This window comes from Hemiscyllium ocellatum, unplaced genomic scaffold (genome assembly GCF_020745735.1).
Source record: "Hemiscyllium ocellatum isolate sHemOce1 unplaced genomic scaffold, sHemOce1.pat.X.cur. scaffold_2082_pat_ctg1, whole genome shotgun sequence".
Lineage (NCBI taxonomy): Eukaryota > Metazoa > Chordata > Chondrichthyes > Orectolobiformes > Hemiscylliidae > Hemiscyllium > Hemiscyllium ocellatum.
The window spans coordinates 54701-76415 of record NW_026867965.1 but is presented as its reverse complement, the minus strand read 5'-3'; the positions used below and the strand labels follow the sequence as shown (position 1 = coordinate 76415).

General features: G+C 44.5%; 11 non-coding genes across 11 annotated transcripts; all 11 read right to left on the bottom strand.

The window, feature by feature from the left end:
• Positions 1-26: 26 nt before the first annotated feature.
• On the bottom strand, positions 27-99 carry trnar-ucg (transfer RNA arginine (anticodon UCG)). Its single transcript has one exon. It is a non-coding gene; the product is annotated as a tRNA-Arg (tRNA).
• Positions 100-2179: 2080 nt separating this feature from the next.
• Positions 2180-2261, bottom strand: trnas-aga (transfer RNA serine (anticodon AGA)). The gene has a single exon. It is a non-coding gene; the product is annotated as a tRNA-Ser (tRNA).
• A 1390-nt stretch (positions 2262-3651) lies between these two features.
• Positions 3652-3724, bottom strand: trnar-ucg (transfer RNA arginine (anticodon UCG)). Its single transcript has one exon. It is a non-coding gene; the product is annotated as a tRNA-Arg (tRNA).
• A 2178-nt stretch (positions 3725-5902) lies between these two features.
• Positions 5903-5975, bottom strand: trnar-ucg (transfer RNA arginine (anticodon UCG)). Its single transcript has one exon. It is a non-coding gene; the product is annotated as a tRNA-Arg (tRNA).
• Positions 5976-8154: 2179 nt separating this feature from the next.
• On the bottom strand, positions 8155-8227 carry trnar-ucg (transfer RNA arginine (anticodon UCG)). Its single transcript has one exon. It is a non-coding gene; the product is annotated as a tRNA-Arg (tRNA).
• A 2179-nt stretch (positions 8228-10406) lies between these two features.
• trnar-ucg (transfer RNA arginine (anticodon UCG)) lies at positions 10407-10479 on the bottom strand. Its single transcript has one exon. It is a non-coding gene; the product is annotated as a tRNA-Arg (tRNA).
• Positions 10480-12658: 2179 nt separating this feature from the next.
• Positions 12659-12731, bottom strand: trnar-ucg (transfer RNA arginine (anticodon UCG)). Its single transcript has one exon. It is a non-coding gene; the product is annotated as a tRNA-Arg (tRNA).
• Positions 12732-14910: 2179 nt separating this feature from the next.
• On the bottom strand, positions 14911-14983 carry trnar-ucg (transfer RNA arginine (anticodon UCG)). The gene has a single exon. It is a non-coding gene; the product is annotated as a tRNA-Arg (tRNA).
• Positions 14984-17162: 2179 nt separating this feature from the next.
• Positions 17163-17235, bottom strand: trnar-ucg (transfer RNA arginine (anticodon UCG)). The gene has a single exon. It is a non-coding gene; the product is annotated as a tRNA-Arg (tRNA).
• A 2179-nt stretch (positions 17236-19414) lies between these two features.
• Positions 19415-19487, bottom strand: trnar-ucg (transfer RNA arginine (anticodon UCG)). The gene has a single exon. It is a non-coding gene; the product is annotated as a tRNA-Arg (tRNA).
• Positions 19488-21567: 2080 nt separating this feature from the next.
• trnas-aga (transfer RNA serine (anticodon AGA)) lies at positions 21568-21649 on the bottom strand. The gene has a single exon. It is a non-coding gene; the product is annotated as a tRNA-Ser (tRNA).
• Positions 21650-21715: the final 66 nt, after the last annotated feature.

Genomic DNA, 21715 nt, shown 5'->3' with positions numbered 1-21715 from the left:
CACGGTTAAAGTGAGACGTTCCCCCACGAGCCAGGTAGGACTCGAACCTACAATCTTCTGATCCGAAGTCAGACGCGTTATCCATTACGCCACTGGCCCAAATGTAACGTCACACGCTGGCAGCATGTCGATATGTAATGTGATTGATTATCACGGAATCAGAATTAAAAAGGTGAGCAAGCAGCGAAGATAATCGCCAACACAGCTTCACTTGGAAGCTTCCAATTTCTGAAGCAGTGCCTTTCACTGGCAAAGGAGAAACATTTGTCCTCAGCTGCCTGCTTCAGGGTCGGCTCCTCCTCTGCTGGAAGTTTCCATCGTTTTATTCACAGTCACGACGCGATTTCATGATTCACTGCAGTGAAAAAGTGTCATGGTGTCGTCCAAGCAAGACCCTGCAGAAACTCAGCGAGAGATCTCGGGTCATTTCGAGCTCAGGGTGTGGAATAAGACGAGATGCGTGACAGCTGTTATTGACGCCGCCACTTCACTGCCAATTAGCGGCTCAAAACGAGCCGTTGTGAGCATCAGCTTGATTTGTACCTTCCTGCAGTGCATTTGCTAAACAACATCAGATAGATCCCATCCGGCGCAGGGATTTTTTCACACTCTATTTTCACACTCTGCAGTATTTCTAATAACTCTTCCTTGTGAACCTCGATCTCTTCTCAGTCTAGACGCAATTGTCTCTATATCTTCCTCGCCAACATTTTCATTTTCTGTAGCAAATACTGTCGAACACTGTTTACGTAGTGCTTCCCCTATCTCCTCTGACTCCACACACAACTTCCCACTATTATCCTTGACTGTCCCAAAGCTAACTCTCGTCATTCTTTTATTCCTGACATACCTATGGAAAGCCTTAGGTTAACCAATGGAAAGCCTTAGCTTAACGCTGATCATATCCGCCAACAACTTCTCATGTCTCCTCCTGACTCTTCTCAGCTCTCTTTTTAGGTCTTTTCTGACATCGTTGTAACCCTCGAGCGCTCCAACTGAGTTTTCACGTTTTGTCCTAACAGAAGACTTCTTGTTCTTCTTGACCAGGGATTCCTCTTCCTTAGTAAACCACGGCTCACGCGTTCTATATCTTCCTCACTGTCTGACAGGTACATACTTATCTAGGACACACAGGAGCTTTTCCTTGAATAAGCTCCACATTTTTAATGTGCTCAGCCCCTGCTGTTTCCTACACCATTCTACGCTTCCTAAATCCTACCTCATTGCATCGTAATAAGCTCCTCATTGCAAAGTGCTCACCTACTTCCAAATCTAAAACCTGGCCAGGCTCGTTACCCACTATTAAATCTAAAGTGGCTTCGTCCCTTGAAGGCCTGTCTACATACTGTGTCAGGAAGCCCTCCTGCCCACACTGGACAAAATGTGACCCATCTATAGTAGTCGTACTGCAGTGATCCCAGTCAATATTTGGATATTGTCTTGAGTGTTCCAGAGTTTTTCATTGTCCCAGAATCCAGATGAAGTTTGTATTCCTCACGTACGGGAGCGAGAATTCTTTCAATGTCTCAGATGAGTTCCTGTCCCGAGAACATCAGAGTCAATGTCCCGTCCTCTACTCGGTCCGAGATTTCACACTTCTTCATTCTCCTCTGATTCCATTTCCCAAAGAGTTTCTCAAGATTTCCAAAGCTGGATCCTAGATTATATGGTTTGCTTCCTAAACATATTTCCAACTGCCAATTGACAATATTTTCACAGTATCTCTTCACAACTCTCTGGCTTGCACCATGTCCAGGCATGAGAAGTCCCGTTTGGTGGAGAGATTCCCGAGGCTGGTGAGTTTCACTTTGGAACAAAGGCGGTTAAGTGGCAATTTCCTGCGATTGTTTGTAATGATGGGAGAGGGAGCGGTGGGGAACGAGCACTTTGACGTGCAGGAAGAAGTGTTGCCACTGATCAGAGTCAGTGAACAGAGGACTGGGATTAAAGGAATCAAAGGAAAAGCAGCAATTCCGCTCAGGACGTTCAATAACAACTGCTGAAACCCGACGTGACGAGCAGGGTATCTGAAAAGAGAAACAGGGATAACGTTTTAGATGTGGAACATTTCTGATGAAGAACTCGAGTTTCCCAAGTCTCATCAAATGACCGGCCTGGTTTTCAAAGCAGGTTTCCTGAACTTTGACCGAAAATTGCTCCAATAGGAAGGCATTAGGAACGTAGTCAGCAGGATTCGAACCTGCGTGGGGAAACCCCAATGGATTTCTAATCCATCGCCTTAACCACTCGGCCATGACTACAGACGAGTCCCGTCACCTCACTGAAAGCTGTCGCTGACGTGATGGGCTCAAGGCTTCCATCTCCTTTCATACCTTTGCTGTCATTTGGAAGCTGCTGGACACCAATGTAAAAGAACAAAAGCACAAAGTTCGGAAAAGATATTTACAGCCAAACTTAGTCAAAATTATTTTTTGAAAGGAAAATCGCACTTGGCAATTTGCTAGATCTCTTTGAGAACATGACCAACAGAGCTTATCAAGGGCGCTATTGATCTGAGTGTTCTTGGACGAGAAACAATCAAACGTTGTGACATATTCTGGCGAACGAAATGGTCTTTCCTCATGGTTACAATGAAAGAGATGGTTCCCAATAAAAGACAGGGATTAAGTCGTATCTAGATATATTTCAATGTGATAAGATTCTTTTTCCGTCCCCAATTACCCCAGAGATGGATGGGGTGAGTTAATTTTCTTCACTCTTCAGCTCCTCAGCATGGAGGAACAGACATGAAACCGCTAGAGATGGAGTTGTTGAGTTGGGAACCAGCGACACTGAAGAAACTAAGTAAAAGTGAGGACTGCAGATGCTGGAAACCAGATTTTAGATCAGAGTGATGCTGGAAAAGCACAGTCGGTAAGGCAGCATCCGAGGAGCAGCAAAGTCGACGTTTCTGTTGCCAGGCTTGATGTGTTCCGCAAACTATTTTCGTTTTAGGCTCAGATTTCCAGCAACTGCAGCTGTTTGTTTTATGTTAACCTTCATAATGTTTTGGACAAAACCAATGACCTGTTTGCATCGGAAAATCCGCAGAAGTACTGGTACACCAATATGTTTGCTGAACAAGACAACCGTTCCGTGAGCGGGAATAGGATCCGGGCCACGGTGCTTAGAGTAACGAAACCTCACAAGTAAATAACAAGACAAGGCGATAGGTACTATCGTATTTGGTCGAAATAAAAGCCCCTTTCTGAACATTTTCGTTGCAGATTATTTTCAACTTGTCTTCGAAGATTTACAAAGTGGGAAAAGGCCATTCTGCCCATTGTGCATTGCGGCTAATCAGAGAACCATCTATTCAAGTCGCAGTTTCCAACTTTGGCTCAAAGTCTTGTGTATTCTAATGTTTCCAGGGCAAGTGTCAATGAGGTTATCCTGTGTTCTTAAATGGCACAATAATGGGACAGAAGTATGACATTTTCACAACGAATTGTAACTCTTTTGAGGAGCTCATGCTCATTTCCACCCACAGAGGGAGACACCCGAGACTGACAGAAGTGTCCGTTGTGGTGAGGTGAAATTTGAAATGGACAATAGAACAAACACAAGTTCTAACTGCAGAAGCGCCATCCCGACAAGGACTTCATTGGGGAGCGTCAACACGGACCACGGTTAAAGTGAGACGTTCCCCCACGAGCCAGGTAGGACTCGAACCTACAATCTTCTGATCCGAAGTCAGACGCGTTATCCATTACGCCACTGGCCCAAATGTAACGTCACACGCTGGCAGCATGTCGATATGTAATGTGATTGATTATCACGGAATCAGAATTAAAAAGGTGAGCAAGCAGCGAAGATAATCGCCAACACAGCTTCACTTGGAAGCTTCCAATTTCTGAAGCAGTGCCTTTCACTGGCAAAGGAGAAACATTTGTCCTCAGCTGCCTGCTTCAGGGTCGGCTCCTCCTCTGCTGGAAGTTTCCATCGTTTTATTCACAGTCACGACGCGATTTCATGATTCACTGCAGTGAAAAAGTGTCATGGTGTCGTCCAAGCAAGACCCTGCAGAAACTCAGCGAGAGATCTCGGGTCATTTCGAGCTCAGGGTGTGGAATAAGACGAGATGCGTGACAGCTGTTATTGACGCCGCCACTTCACTGCCAATTAGCGGCTCAAAACGAGCCGTTGTGAGCATCAGCTTGATTTGTACCTTCCTGCAGTGCATTTGCTAAACAACATCAGATAGATCCCATCCGGCGCAGGGATTTTTTCACACTCTATTTTCACACTCTGCAGTATTTCTAATAACTCTTCCTTGTGAACCTCGATCTCTTCTCAGTCTAGACGCAATTGTCTCTATATCTTCCTCGCCAACATTTTCATTTTCTGTAGCAAATACTGTCGAACACTGTTTACGTAGTGCTTCCCCTATCTCCTCTGACTCCACACACAACTTCCCACTATTATCCTTGACTGTCCCAAAGCTAACTCTCGTCATTCTTTTATTCCTGACATACCTATGGAAAGCCTTAGGTTAACCAATGGAAAGCCTTAGCTTAACGCTGATCATATCGGCCAACAACTTCTCATGTCTCCTCCTGACTCTTCTCAGCTCTCTTTTTAGGTCTTTTCTGACATCGTTGTAACCCTCGAGCGCCAATGTAAAAGAACAAAAGCACAAAGTTCGGAAAAGATATTTACAGCCAAACTTAGTCAAAATTATTTTTTGAAAGGAAAATCGCACTTGGCAATTTGCTAGATCTCTTTGAGAACATGACCAACAGAGCTTATCAAGGGCGCTATTGATCTGAGTGTTCTTGGACGAGAAACAATCAAACGTTGTGACATATTCTGGCGAACGAAATGGTCTTTCCTCATGGTTACAATGAAAGAGATGGTTCCCAATAAAAGACAGGGATTAAGTGGTATCTAGATATATTTCAATGTGATAAGATTCTTTTTCCGTCCCCAATTACCCCAGAGATGGATGGGGTGAGTTAATTTTCTTCACTCTTCAGCTCCTCAGCATGGAGGAACAGACATGAAACCGCTAGAGATGGAGTTGTTGAGTTGGGAACCAGCGACACTGAAGAAACTAAGTAAAAGTGAGGACTGCAGATGCTGGAAACCAGATTTTAGATCAGAGTGATGCTGGAAAAGCACAGTCGGTAAGGCAGCATCCGAGGAGCAGCAAAGTCGACGTTTCTGTTGCCAGGCTTGATGTGTTCCGCAAACTATTTTCGTTTTTGGCTCAGATTCCAGCAACTGCAGCTGTTTGTTTTATGTTAAACTTCATAATGTTTTGGACAAAACCAATGACCTGTTTGCATCGGAAAATCCGCAGAAGTACTGGTACACCAATATGTTTGCTGAACAAGACAACCGTTCCGTGAGCGGGAATAGGATCCGGGCCACGGTGCTTAGAGTAACGAAACCTCACAAGTAAATAACAAGACAAGGCGATAGGTACTATCGTATTTGGTCGAAATAAAAGCCCCTTTCTGAACATTTTCGTTGCAGATTATTTTCAACTTGTCTTCGAAGATTTACAAAGTGGGAAAAGGCCATTCTGCCCATTGTGCATTGCGGCTAATCAGAGAACCATCTATTCAAGTCGCAGTTTCCAACTTTGGCTCAAAGTCTTGTGTATTCTAATGTTTCCAGGGCAAGTGTCAATGAGGTTATCCTGTGTTCTTAAATGGCACAATAATGGGGCAGAAGTATGACATTTTCACAACGAATTGTAACTCTTTAGAGGAGCTCATGCTCATTTCCACCCACAGAGGGAGACACCCGAGACTGACAGAAGTGTCCGTTGTGGTGAGGTGAAATTTGAAATGGACAATAGAACAAACACAAGTTCTAACTGCAGAAGCGCCATCCCGACAAGGACTTCATTGGGGAGCGTCAACACGGACCACGGTTAAAGTGAGACGTTCCCCCACGAGCCAGGTAGGACTCGAACCTACAATCTTCTGATCCGAAGTCAGACGCGTTATCCATTACGCCACTGGCCCAAATGTAATGTCACACGCTGGCAGCATGTCGATATGTAATGTGATTGATTATCACGGAATCAGAATTAAAAAGGTGAGCAAGCAGCGAAGATAATCGCCAACACAGCTTCACTTGGAAGCTTCCAATTTCTGAAGCAGTGCCTTTCACTGGCAAAGGAGAAACATTTGTCCTCAGCTGCCTGCTTCAGGGTCGGCTCCTCCTCTGCTGGAAGTTTCCATCGTTTTATTCACAGTCACGACGCGATTTCATGATTCACTGCAGTGAAAAAGTGTCATGGTGTCGTCCAAGCAAGACCCTGCAGAAACTCAGCGAGAGATCTCGGGTCATTTCGAGCTCAGGGTGTGGAATAAGACGAGATGCGTGACAGCTGTTATTGACGCCGCCACTTCACTGCCAATTAGCGGCTCAAAACGAGCCGTTGTGAGCATCAGCTTGATTTGTACCTTCCTGCAGTGCATTTGCTAAACAACATCAGATAGATCCCATCCGGCGCAGGGATTTTTTCACACTCTATTTTCACACTCTGCAGTATTTCTAATAACTCTTCCTTGTGAACCTCGATCTCTTCTCAGTCTAGACGCAATTGTCTCTATATCTTCCTCGCCAACATTTTCATTTTCTGTAGCAAATACTGTCGAACACTGTTTACGTAGTGCTTCCCCTATCTCCTCTGACTCCACACACAACTTCCCACTATTATCCTTGACTGTCCCAAAGCTAACTCTCGTCATTCTTTTATTCCTGACATACCTATGGAAAGCCTTAGGTTAACCAATGGAAAGCCTTAGCTTAACGCTGATCATATCGGCCAACAACTTCTCATGTCTCCTCCTGACTCTTCTCAGCTCTCTTTTTAGGTCTTTTCTGACATCGTTGTAACCCTCGAGCGCCAATGTAAAAGAACAAAAGCACAAAGTTCGGAAAAGATATTTACAGCCAAACTTAGTCAAAATTATTTTTTGAAAGGAAAATCGCACTTGGCAATTTGCTAGATCTCTTTGAGAACATGACCAACAGAGCTTATCAAGGGCGCTATTGATCTGAGTGTTCTTGGACGAGAAACAATCAAACGTTGTGACATATTCTGGCGAACGAAATGGTCTTTCCTCATGGTTACAATGAAAGAGATGGTTCCCAATAAAAGACAGGGATTAAGTGGTATCTAGATATATTTCAATGTGATAAGATTCTTTTTCCGTCCCCAATTACCCCAGAGATGGATGGGGTGAGTTAATTTTCTTCACTCTTCAGCTCCTCAGCATGGAGGAACAGACATGAAACCGCTAGAGATGGAGTTGTTGAGTTGGGAACCAGCGACACTGAAGAAACTAAGTAAAAGTGAGGACTGCAGATGCTGGAAACCAGATTTTAGATCAGAGTGATGCTGGAAAAGCACAGTCGGTAAGGCAGCATCCGAGGAGCAGCAAAGTCGACGTTTCTGTTGCCAGGCTTGATGTGTTCCGCAAACTATTTTCGTTTTAGGCTCAGATTTCCAGCAACTGCAGCTGTTTGTTTTATGTTAACCTTCATAATGTTTTGGACAAAACCAATGACCTGTTTGCATCGGAAAATCCGCAGAAGTACTGGTACACCAATATGTTTGCTGAACAAGACAACCGTTCCGTGAGCGGGAATAGGATCCGGGCCACGGTGCTTAGAGTAACGAAACCTCACAAGTAAATAACAAGACAAGGCGATAGGTACTATCGTATTTGGTCGAAATAAAAGTCCCTTTCTGAACATTTTCGTTGCAGATTATTTTCAACTTGTCTTCGAAGATTTACAAAGTGGGAAAAGGCCATTCTGCCCATTGTGCATTGCGGCTAATCAGAGAACCATCTATTCAAGTCGCAGTTTCCAACTTTGGCTCAAAGTCTTGTGTATTCTAATGTTTCCAGGGCAAGTGTCAATGAGGTTATCCTGTGTTCTTAAATGGCACAATAATGGGACAGAAGTATGACATTTTCACAACGAATTGTAACTCTTTTGAGGAGCTCATGCTCATTTCCACCCACAGAGGGAGACACCCGAGACTGACAGAAGTGTCCGTTGTGGTGAGGTGAAATTTGAAATGGACAATAGAACAAACACAAGTTCTAACTGCAGAAGCGCCATCCCGACAAGGACTTCATTGGGGAGCGTCAACACGGACCACGGTTAAAGTGAGACGTTCCCCCACGAGCCAGGTAGGACTCGAACCTACAATCTTCTGATCCGAAGTCAGACGCGTTATCCATTACGCCACTGGCCCAAATGTAACGTCACACGCTGGCAGCATGTCGATATGTAATGTGATTGATTATCACGGAATCAGAATTAAAAAGGTGAGCAAGCAGCGAAGATAATCGCCAACACAGCTTCACTTGGAAGCTTCCAATTTCTGAAGCAGTGCCTTTCACTGGCAAAGGAGAAACATTTGTCCTCAGCTGCCTGCTTCAGGGTCGGCTCCTCCTCTGCTGGAAGTTTCCATCGTTTTATTCACAGTCACGACGCGATTTCATGATTCACTGCAGTGAAAAAGTGTCATGGTGTCGTCCAAGCAAGACCCTGCAGAAACTCAGCGAGAGATCTCGGGTCATTTCGAGCTCAGGGTGTGGAATAAGACGAGATGCGTGACAGCTGTTATTGACGCCGCCACTTCACTGCCAATTAGCGGCTCAAAACGAGCCGTTGTGAGCATCAGCTTGATTTGTACCTTCCTGCAGTGCATTTGCTAAACAACATCAGATAGATCCCATCCGGCGCAGGGATTTTTTCACACTCTATTTTCACACTCTGCAGTATTTCTAATAACTCTTCCTTGTGAACCTCGATCTCTTCTCAGTCTAGACGCAATTGTCTCTATATCTTCCTCGCCAACATTTTCATTTTCTGTAGCAAATACTGTCGAACACTGTTTACGTAGTGCTTCCCCTATCTCCTCTGACTCCACACACAACTTCCCACTATTATCCTTGACTGTCCCAAAGCTAACTCTCGTCATTCTTTTATTCCTGACATACCTATGGAAAGCCTTAGGTTAACCAATGGAAAGCCTTAGCTTAACGCTGATCATATCGGCCAACAACTTCTCATGTCTCCTCCTGACTCTTCTCAGCTCTCTTTTTAGGTCTTTTCTGACATCGTTGTAACCCTCGAGCGCCAATGTAAAAGAACAAAAGCACAAAGTTCGGAAAAGATATTTACAGCCAAACCTAGTCAAAATTATTTTTTGAAAGGAAAATCGCACTTGGCAATTTGCTAGATCTCTTTGAGAACATGACCAACAGAGCTTATCAAGGGCGCTATTGATCTGAGTGTTCTTGGACGAGAAACAATCAAACGTTGTGACATATTCTGGCGAACGAAATGGTCTTTCCTCATGGTTACAATGAAAGAGATGGTTCCCAATAAAAGACAGGGATTAAGTCGTATCTAGATATATTTCAATGTGATAAGATTCTTTTTCCGTCCCCAATTACCCCAGAGATGGATGGGGTGAGTTAATTTTCTTCACTCTTCAGCTCCTCAGCATGGAGGAACAGACATGAAACCGCTAGAGATGGAGTTGTTGAGTTGGGAACCAGCGACACTGAAGAAACTAAGTAAAAGTGAGGACTGCAGATGCTGGAAACCAGATTTTAGATCAGAGTGATGCTGGAAAAGCACAGTCGGTAAGGCAGCATCCGAGGAGCAGCAAAGTCGACGTTTCTGTTGCCAGGCTTGATGTGTTCCGCAAACTATTTTCGTTTTAGGCTCAGATTTCCAGCAACTGCAGCTGTTTGTTTTATGTTAACCTTCATAATGTTTTGGACAAAACCAATGACCTGTTTGCATCGGAAAATCCGCAGAAGTACTGGTACACCAATATGTTTGCTGAACAAGACAACCGTTCCGTGAGCGGGAATAGGATCCGGGCCACGGTGCTTAGAGTAACGAAACCTCACAAGTAAATAACAAGACAAGGCGATAGGTACTATCGTATTTGGTCGAAATAAAAGCCCCTTTCTGAACATTTTCGTTGCAGATTATTTTCAACTTGTCTTCGAAGATTTACAAAGTGGGAAAAGGCCATTCTGCCCATTGTGCATTGCGGCTAATCAGAGAACCATCTATTCAAGTCGCAGTTTCCAACTTTGGCTCAAAGTCTTGTGTATTCTAATGTTTCCAGGGCAAGTGTCAATGAGGTTATCCTGTGTTCTTAAATGGCACAATAATGGGGCAGAAGTATGACATTTTCACAACGAATTGTAACTCTTTTGAGGAGCTCATGCTCATTTCCACCCACAGAGGGAGACACCCGAGACTGACAGAAGTGTCCGTTGTGGTGAGGTGAAATTTGAAATGGACAATAGAACAAACACAAGTTCTAACGGCAGAAGCGCCATCCCGACAAGGACTTCATTGGGGAGCGTCAACACGGACCACGGTTAAAGTGAGACGTTCCCCCACGAGCCAGGTAGGACTCGAACCTACAATCTTCTGATCCGAAGTCAGACGCGTTATCCATTACGCCACTGGCCCAAATGTAACGTCACACGCTGGCAGCATGTCGATATGTAATGTGATTGATTATCACGGAATCAGAATTAAAAAGGTGAGCAAGCAGCGAAGATAATCGCCAACACAGCTTCACTTGGAAGCTTCCAATTTCTGAAGCAGTGCCTTTCACTGGCAAAGGAGAAACATTTGTCCTCAGCTGCCTGCTTCAGGGTCGGCTCCTCCTCTGCTGGAAGTTTCCATCGTTTTATTCACAGTCACGACGCGATTTCATGATTCACTGCAGTGAAAAAGTGTCATGGTGTCGTCCAAGCAAGACCCTGCAGAAACTCAGCGAGAGATCTCGGGTCATTTCGAGCTCAGGGTGTGGAATAAGACGAGATGCGTGACAGCTGTTATTGACGCCGCCACTTCACTGCCAATTAGCGGCTCAAAACGAGCCGTTGTGAGCATCAGCTTGATTTGTACCTTCCTGCAGTGCATTTGCTAAACAACATCAGATAGATCCCATCCGGCGCAGGGATTTTTTCACACTCTATTTTCACACTCTGCAGTATTTCTAATAACTCTTCCTTGTGAACCTCGATCTCTTCTCAGTCTAGACGCAATTGTCTCTATATCTTCCTCGCCAACATTTTCATTTTCTGTAGCAAATACTGTCGAACACTGTTTACGTAGTGCTTCCCCTATCTCCTCTGACTCCACACACAACTTCCCACTATTATCCTTGACTGTCCCAAAGCTAACTCTCGTCATTCTTTTATTCCTGACATACCTATGGAAAGCCTTAGGTTAACCAATGGAAAGCCTTAGCTTAACGCTGATCATATCCGCCAACAACTTCTCATGTCTCCTCCTGACTCTTCTCAGCTCTCTTTTTAGGTCTTTTCTGACATCGTTGTAACCCTCGAGCGCCAATGTAAAAGAACAAAAGCACAAAGTTCGGAAAAGATATTTACAGCCAAACCTAGTCAAAATTATTTTTTGAAAGGAAAATCGCACTTGGCAATTTGCTAGATCTCTTTGAGAACATGACCAACAGAGCTTATCAAGGGCGCTATTGATCTGAGTGTTCTTGGACGAGAAACAATCAAACGTTGTGACATATTCTGGCGAACGAAATGGTCTTTCCTCATGGTTACAATGAAAGAGATGGTTCCCAATAAAAGACAGGGATTAAGTGGTATCTAGATATATTTCAATGTGATAAGATTCTTTTTCCGTCCCCAATTACCCCAGAGATGGATGGGGTGAGTTAATTTTCTTCACTCTTCAGCTCCTCAGCATGGAGGAACAGACATGAAACCGCTAGAGATGGAGTTGTTGAGTTGGGAACCAGCGACACTGAAGAAACTAAGTAAAAGTGAGGACTGCAGATGCTGGAAACCAGATTTTAGATCAGAGTGATGCTGGAAAAGCACAGTCGGTAAGGCAGCATCCGAGGAGCAGCAAAGTCGACGTTTCTGTTGCCAGGCTTGATGTGTTCCGCAAACTATTTTCGTTTTAGGCTCAGATTTCCAGCAACTGCAGCTGTTTGTTTTATGTTAACCTTCATAATGTTTTGGACAAAACCAATGACCTGTTTGCATCGGAAAATCCGCAGAAGTACTGGTACACCAATATGTTTGCTGAACAAGACAACCGTTCCGTGAGCGGGAATAGGATCCGGGCCACGGTGCTTAGAGTAACGAAACCTCACAAGTAAATAACAAGACAAGGCGATAGGTACTATCGTATTTGGTCGAAATAAAAGCCCCTTTCTGAACATTTTCGTTGCAGATTATTTTCAACTTGTCTTCGAAGATTTACAAAGTGGGAAAAGGCCATTCTGCCCATTGTGCATTGCGGCTAATCAGAGAACCATCTATTCAAGTCGCAGTTTCCAACTTTGGCTCAAAGTCTTGTGTATTCTAATGTTTCCAGGGCAAGTGTCAATGAGGTTATCCTGTGTTCTTAAATGGCACAATAATGGGGCAGAAGTATGACATTTTCACAACGAATTGTAACTCTTTTGAGGAGCTCATGCTCATTTCCACCCACAGAGGGAGACACCCGAGACTGACAGAAGTGTCCGTTGTGGTGAGGTGAAATTTGAAATGGACAATAGAACAAACACAAGTTCTAACGGCAGAAGCGCCATCCCGACAAGGACTTCATTGGGGAGCGTCAACACGGACCACGGTTAAAGTGAGACGTTCCCCCACGAGCCAGGTAGGACTCGAACCTACAATCTTCTGATCCGAAGTCAGACGCGTTATCCATTACGCCACTGGCCCAAATGTAACGTCACACGCTGGCAGCATGTCGATATGTAATGTGATTGATTATCACGGAATCAGAATTAAAAAGGTGAGCAAGCAGCGAAGATAATCGCCAACACAGCTTCACTTGGAAGCTTCCAATTTCTGAAGCAGTGCCTTTCACTGGCAAAGGAGAAACATTTGTCCTCAGCTGCCTGCTTCAGGGTCGGCTCCTCCTCTGCTGGAAGTTTCCATCGTTTTATTCACAGTCACGACGCGATTTCATGATTCACTGCAGTGAAAAAGTGTCATGGTGTCGTCCAAGCAAGACCCTGCAGAAACTCAGCGAGAGATCTCGGGTCATTTCGAGCTCAGGGTGTGGAATAAGACGAGATGCGTGACAGCTGTTATTGACGCCGCCACTTCACTGCCAATTAGCGGCTCAAAACGAGCCGTTGTGAGCATCAGCTTGATTTGTACCTTCCTGCAGTGCATTTGCTAAACAACATCAGATAGATCCCATCCGGCGCAGGGATTTTTTCACACTCTATTTTCACACTCTGCAGTATTTCTAATAACTCTTCCTTGTGAACCTCGATCTCTTCTCAGTCTAGACGCAATTGTCTCTATATCTTCCTCGCCAACATTTTCATTTTCTGTAGCAAATACTGTCGAACACTGTTTACGTAGTGCTTCCCCTATCTCCTCTGACTCCACACACAACTTCCCACTATTATCCTTGACTGTCCCAAAGCTAACTCTCGTCATTCTTTTATTCCTGACATACCTATGGAAAGCCTTAGGTTAACCAATGGAAAGCCTTAGCTTAACGCTGATCATATCCGCCAACAACTTCTCATGTCTCCTCCTGACTCTTCTCAGCTCTCTTTTTAGGTCTTTTCTGACATCGTTGTAACCCTCGAGCGCCAATGTAAAAGAACAAAAGCACAAAGTTCGGAAAAGATATTTACAGCCAAACCTAGTCAAAATTATTTTTTGAAAGGAAAATCGCACTTGGCAATTTGCTAGATCTCTTTGAGAACATGACCAACAGAGCTTATCAAGGGCGCTATTGATCTGAGTGTTCTTGGACGAGAAACAATCAAACGTTGTGACATATTCTGGCGAACGAAATGGTCTTTCCTCATGGTTACAATGAAAGAGATGGTTCCCAATAAAAGACAGGGATTAAGTGGTATCTAGATATATTTCAATGTGATAAGATTCTTTTTCCGTCCCCAATTACCCCAGAGATGGATGGGGTGAGTTAATTTTCTTCACTCTTCAGCTCCTCAGCATGGAGGAACAGACATGAAACCGCTAGAGATGGAGTTGTTGAGTTGGGAACCAGCGACACTGAAGAAACTAAGTAAAAGTGAGGACTGCAGATGCTGGAAACCAGATTTTAGATCAGAGTGATGCTGGAAAAGCACAGTCGGTAAGGCAGCATCCGAGGAGCAGCAAAGTCGACGTTTCTGTTGCCAGGCTTGATGTGTTCCGCAAACTATTTTCGTTTTTGGCTCAGATTTCCAGCAACTGCAGCTGTTTGTTTTATGTTAACCTTCATAATGTTTTGGACAAAACCAATGACCTGTTTGCATCGGAAAATCCGCAGAAGTACTGGTACACCAATATGTTTGCTGAACAAGACAACCGTTCCGTGAGCGGGAATAGGATCCGGGCCACGGTGCTTAGAGTAACGAAACCTCACAAGTAAATAACAAGACAAGGCGATAGGTACTATCGTATTTGGTCGAAATAAAAGCCCCTTTCTGAACATTTTCGTTGCAGATTATTTTCAACTTGTCTTCGAAGATTTACAAAGTGGGAAAAGGCCATTCTGCCCATTGTGCATTGCGGCTAATCAGAGAACCATCTATTCAAGTCGCAGTTTCCAACTTTGGCTCAAAGTCTTGTGTATTCTAATGTTTCCAGGGCAAGTGTCAATGAGGTTATCCTGTGTTCTTAAATGGCACAATAATGGGGCAGAAGTATGACATTTTCACAACGAATTGTAACTCTTTTGAGGAGCTCATGCTCATTTCCACCCACAGAGGGAGACACCCGAGACTGACAGAAGTGTCCGTTGTGGTGAGGTGAAATTTGAAATGGACAATAGAACAAACACAAGTTCTAACGGCAGAAGCGCCATCCCGACAAGGACTTCATTGGGGAGCGTCAACACGGACCACGGTTAAAGTGAGACGTTCCCCCACGAGCCAGGTAGGACTCGAACCTACAATCTTCTGATCCGAAGTCAGACGCGTTATCCATTACGCCACTGGCCCAAATGTAACGTCACACGCTGGCAGCATGTCGATATGTAATGTGATTGATTATCACGGAATCAGAATTAAAAAGGTGAGCAAGCAGCGAAGATAATCGCCAACACAGCTTCACTTGGAAGCTTCCAATTTCTGAAGCAGTGCCTTTCACTGGCAAAGGAGAAACATTTGTCCTCAGCTGCCTGCTTCAGGGTCGGCTCCTCCTCTGCTGGAAGTTTCCATCGTTTTATTCACAGTCTCGACGCGATTTCATGATTCACTGCAGTGAAAAAGTGTCATGGTGTCGTCCAAGCAAGACCCTGCAGAAACTCAGCGAGAGATCTCGGGTCATTTCGAGCTCAGGGTGTGGAATAAGACGAGATGCGTGACAGCTGTTATTGACGCCGCCACTTCACTGCCAATTAGCGGCTCAAAACGAGCCGTTGTGAGCATCAGCTTGATTTGTACCTTCCTGCAGTGCATTTGCTAAACAACATCAGATAGATCCCATCCGGCGCAGGGATTTTTTCACACTCTATTTTCACACTCTGCAGTATTTCTAATAACTCTTCCTTGTGAACCTCGATCTCTTCTCAGTCTAGACGCAATTGTCTCTATATCTTCCTCGCCAACATTTTCATTTTCTGTAGCAAATACTGTCGAACACTGTTTACGTAGTGCTTCCCCTATCTCCTCTGACTCCACACACAACTTCCCACTATTATCCTTGACTGTCCCAAAGCTAACTCTCGTCATTCTTTTATTCCTGACATACCTATGGAAAGCCTTAGGTTAACCAATGGAAAGCCTTAGCTTAACGCTGATCATATCCGCCAACAACTTCTCATGTCTCCTCCTGACTCTTCTCAGCTCTCTTTTTAGGTCTTTTCTGACATCGTTGTAACCCTCGAGCGCCAATGTAAAAGAACAAAAGCACAAAGTTCGGAAAAGATATTTACAGCCAAACCTAGTCAAAATTATTTTTTGAAAGGAAAATCGCACTTGGCAATTTGCTAGATCTCTTTGAGAACATGACCAACAGAGCTTATCAAGGGCGCTATTGATCTGAGTGTTCTTGGACGAGAAACAATCAAACGTTGTGACATATTCTGGCGAACGAAATGGTCTTTCCTCATGGTTACAATGAAAGAGATGGTTCCCAATAAAAGACAGGGATTAAGTGGTATCTAGATATATTTCAATGTGATAAGATTCTTTTTCCGTCCCCAATTACCCCAGAGATGGATGGGGTGAGTTAATTTTCTTCACTCTTCAGCTCCTCAGCATGGAGGAACAGACATGAAACCGCTAGAGATGGAGTTGTTGAGTTGGGAACCAGCGACACTGAAGAAACTAAGTAAAAGTGAGGACTGCAGATGCTGGAAACCAGATTTTAGATCAGAGTGATGCTGGAAAAGCACAGTCGGTAAGGCAGCATCCGAGGAGCAGCAAAGTCGACGTTTCTGTTGCCAGGCTTGATGTGTTCCGCAAACTATTTTCGTTTTAGGCTCAGATTTCCAGCAACTGCAGCTGTTTGTTTTATGTTAACCTTCATAATGTTTTGGACAAAACCAATGACCTGTTTGCATCGGAAAATCCGCAGAAGTACTGGTACACCAATATGTTTGCTGAACAAGACAACCGTTCCGTGAGCGGGAATAGGATCCGGGCCACGGTGCTTAGAGTAACGAAACCTCACAAGTAAATAACAAGACAAGGCGATAGGTACTATCGTATTTGGTCGAAATAAAAGCCCCTTTCTGAACATTTTCGTTGCAGATTATTTTCAACTTGTCTTCGAAGATTTACAAAGTGGGAAAAGGCCATTCTGCCCATTGTGCATTGCGGCTAATCAGAGAACCATCTATTCAAGTCGCAGTTTCCAACTTTGGCTCAAAGTCTTGTGTATTCTAATGTTTCCAGGGCAAGTGTCAATGAGGTTATCCTGTGTTCTTAAATGGCACAATAATGGGGCAGAAGTATGACATTTTCACAACGAATTGTAACTCTTTTGAGGAGCTCATGCTCATTTCCACCCACAGAGGGAGACACCCGAGACTGACAGAAGTGTCCGTTGTGGTGAGGTGAAATTTGAAATGGACAATAGAACAAACACAAGTTCTAACGGCAGAAGCGCCATCCCGACAAGGACTTCATTGGGGAGCGTCAACACGGACCACGGTTAAAGTGAGACGTTCCCCCACGAGCCAGGTAGGACTCGAACCTACAATCTTCTGATCCGAAGTCAGACGCGTTATCCATTACGCCACTGGCCCAAATGTAACGTCACACGCTGGCAGCATGTCGATATGTAATGTGATTGATTATCACGGAATCAGAATTAAAAAGGTGAGCAAGCAGCGAAGATAATCGCCAACACAGCTTCACTTGGAAGCTTCCAATTTCTGAAGCAGTGCCTTTCACTGGCAAAGGAGAAACATTTGTCCTCAGCTGCCTGCTTCAGGGTCGGCTCCTCCTCTGCTGGAAGTTTCCATCGTTTTATTCACAGTCACGACGCGATTTCATGATTCACTGCAGTGAAAAAGTGTCATGGTGTCGTCCAAGCAAGACCCTGCAGAAACTCAGCGAGAGATCTCGGGTCATTTCGAGCTCAGGGTGTGGAATAAGACGAGATGCGTGACAGCTGTTATTGACGCCGCCACTTCACTGCCAATTAGCGGCTCAAAACGAGCCGTTGTGAGCATCAGCTTGATTTGTACCTTCCTGCAGTGCATTTGCTAAACAACATCAGATAGATCCCATCCGGCGCAGGGATTTTTTCACACTCTATTTTCACACTCTGCAGTATTTCTAATAACTCTTCCTTGTGAACCTCGATCTCTTCTCAGTCTAGACGCAATTGTCTCTATATCTTCCTCGCCAACATTTTCATTTTCTGTAGCAAATACTGTCGAACACTGTTTACGTAGTGCTTCCCCTATCTCCTCTGACTCCACACACAACTTCCCACTATTATCCTTGACTGTCCCAAAGCTAACTCTCGTCATTCTTTTATTCCTGACATACCTATGGAAAGCCTTAGGTTAACCAATGGAAAGCCTTAGCTTAACGCTGATCATATCCGCCAACAACTTCTCATGTCTCCTCCTGACTCTTCTCAGCTCTCTTTTTAGGTCTTTTCTGACATCGTTGTAACCCTCGAGCGCCAATGTAAAAGAACAAAAGCACAAAGTTCGGAAAAGATATTTACAGCCAAACCTAGTCAAAATTATTTTTTGAAAGGAAAATCGCACTTGGCAATTTGCTAGATCTCTTTGAGAACATGACCAACAGAGCTTATCAAGGGCGCTATTGATCTGAGTGTTCTTGGACGAGAAACAATCAAACGTTGTGACATATTCTGGCGAACGAAATGGTCTTTCCTCATGGTTACAATGAAAGAGATGGTTCCCAATAAAAGACAGGGATTAAGTGGTATCTAGATATATTTCAATGTGATAAGATTCTTTTTCCGTCCCCAATTACCCCAGAGATGGATGGGGTGAGTTAATTTTCTTCACTCTTCAGCTCCTCAGCATGGAGGAACAGACATGAAACCGCTAGAGATGGAGTTGTTGAGTTGGGAACCAGCGACACTGAAGAAACTAAGTAAAAGTGAGGACTGCAGATGCTGGAAACCAGATTTTAGATCAGAGTGATGCTGGAAAAGCACAGTCGGTAAGGCAGCATCCGAGGAGCAGCAAAGTCGACGTTTCTGTTGCCAGGCTTGATGTGTTCCGCAAACTATTTTCGTTTTAGGCTCAGATTTCCAGCAACTGCAGCTGTTTGTTTTATGTTAACCTTCATAATGTTTTGGACAAAACCAATGACCTGTTTGCATCGGAAAATCCGCAGAAGTACTGGTACACCAATATGTTTGCTGAACAAGACAACCGTTCCGTGAGCGGGAATAGGATCCGGGCCACGGTGCTTAGAGTAACGAAACCTCACAAGTAAATAACAAGACAAGGCGATAGGTACTATCGTATTTGGTCGAAATAAAAGCCCCTTTCTGAACATTTTCGTTGCAGATTATTTTCAACTTGTCTTCGAAGATTTACAAAGTGGGAAAAGGCCATTCTGCCCATTGTGCATTGCGGCTAATCAGAGAACCATCTATTCAAGTCGCAGTTTCCAACTTTGGCTCAAAGTCTTGTGTATTCTAATGTTTCCAGGGCAAGTGTCAATGAGGTTATCCTGTGTTCTTAAATGGCACAATAATGGGGCAGAAGTATGACATTTTCACAACGAATTGTAACTCTTTTGAGGAGCTCATGCTCATTTCCACCCACAGAGGGAGACACCCGAGACTGACAGAAGTGTCCGTTGTGGTGAGGTGAAATTTGAAATGGACAATAGAACAAACACAAGTTCTAACGGCAGAAGCGCCATCCCGACAAGGACTTCATTGGGGAGCGTCAACACGGACCACGGTTAAAGTGAGACGTTCCCCCACGAGCCAGGTAGGACTCGAACCTACAATCTTCTGATCCGAAGTCAGACGCGTTATCCATTACGCCACTGGCCCAAATGTAACGTCACACGCTGGCAGCATGTCGATATGTAATGTGATTGATTATCACGGAATCAGAATTAAAAAGGTGAGCAAGCAGCGAAGAGAATCGCCAACACAGCTTCACTTGGAAGCTTCCAATTTCTGAAGCAGTGCCTTTCACTGGCAAAGGAGAAACATTTGTCCTCAGCTGCCTGCTTCAGGGTCGGCTCCTCCTCTGCTGGAAGTTTCCATCGTTTTATTCACAGTCTCGACGCGATTTCATGATTCACTGCAGTGAAAAAGTGTCATGGTGTCGTCCAAGCAAGACCCTGCAGAAACTCAGCGAGAGATCTCGGGTCATTTCGAGCTCAGGGTGTGGAATAAGACGAGATGCGTGACAGCTGTTATTGACGCCGCCACTTCACTGCCAATTAGCGGCTCAAAACGAGCCGTTGTGAGCATCAGCTTGATTTGTACCTTCCTGCAGTGCATTTGCTAAACAACATCAGATAGATCCCATCCGGCGCAGGGATTTTTTCACACTCTATTTTCACACTCTGCAGTATTTCTAATAACTCTTCCTTGTGAACCTCGATCTCTTCTCAGTCTAGACGCAATTGTCTCTATATCTTCCTCGCCAACATTTTCATTTTCTGTAGCAAATACTGTCGAACACTGTTTACGTAGTGCTTCCCCTATCTCCTCTGACTCCACACACAACTTCCCACTATTATCCTTGACTGTCCCAAAGCTAACTCTCGTCATTCTTTTATTCCTGACATACCTATGGAAAGCCTTAGGTTAACCAATGGAAAGCCTTAGCTTAACGCTGATCATATCCGCCAACAACTTCTCATGTCTCCTCCTGACTCTTCTCAGCTCTCTTTTTAGGTCTTTTCTGACATCGTTGTAACCCTCGAGCGCTCCAACTGAGTTTTCACGTTTTGTCCTAACAGAAGACTTCTTGTTCTTCTTGACCAGGGATTTCTCTTCCTTAGTAAACCACGGCTCACGCGTTCTATATCTTCCTCACTGTCTGACAGGTACATACTTATCTAGGACACACAGGAGCTTTTCCTTGAATAAGCTCCACATTTTTAATGTGCTCAGCCCCTGCTGTTTCCTACACCATTCTACGCTTCCTAAATCCTACCTCATTGCATCGTAATAAGCTCCTCATTGCAAAGTGCTCACCTACTTCCAAATCTAAAACCTGGCCAGGCTCGTTACCCACTATTAAATCTAAAGTGGCTTCGTCCCTTGAAGGCCTGTCTACATACTGTGTCAGGAAGCCCTCCTGCCCACACTGGACAAAATGTGACCCATCTATAGTAGTCGTACTGCAGTGATCCCAGTCAATATTTGGATATTGTCTTGAGTGTTCCAGAGTTTTTCATTGTCCCAGAATCCAGATGAAGTTTGTATTCCTCACGTACGGGAGCGAGAATTCTTTCAATGTCTCAGATGAGTTCCTGTCCCGAGAACATCAGAGTCAATGTCCCGTCCTCTACTCGGTCCGAGATTTCACACTTCTTCATTCTCCTCTGATTCCATTTCCCAAAGAGTTTCTCAAGATTTCCAAAGCTGGATCCTAGATTATATGGTTTGCTTCCTAAACATATTTCCAACTGCCAATTGACAATATTTTCACAGTATCTCTTCACAACTCTCTGGCTTGCACCATGTCCAGGCATGAGAAGTCCCGTTTGGTGGAGAGATTCCCGAGGCTGGTGAGTTTCACTTTGGAACAAAGGCGGTTAAGTGGCAATTTCCTGCGATTGTTTGTAATGATGGGAGAGGGAGCGGTGGGGAACGAGCACTTTGACGTGCAGGAAGAAGTGTTGCCACTGATCAGAGTCAGTGAACAGAGGACTGGGATTAAAGGAATCAAAGGAAAAGCAGCAATTCCGCTCAGGACGTTCAATAACAACTGCTGAAACCCGACGTGACGAGCAGGGTATCTGGAAAGAGAAACAGGGATAACGTTTTAGATGTGGAACATTTCTGATGAAGAACTCGAGTTTCCCAAGTCTCATCAAATGACCGGCCTGGTTTTCAAAGCAGGTTTCCTGAACTTTGACCGAAAATTGCTCCAATAGGAAGGCATTCAGAACGTAGTCAGCAGGATTCGAACCTGCGTGGGGAAACCCCAATGGATTTCTAATCCATCGCCTTAACCACTCGGCCATGACTACAGACGAGTCATGTCACCTCACTGAAAGCTGTCGCTGACGTGATGGGCTCAAGGCTTCCATCTCCTT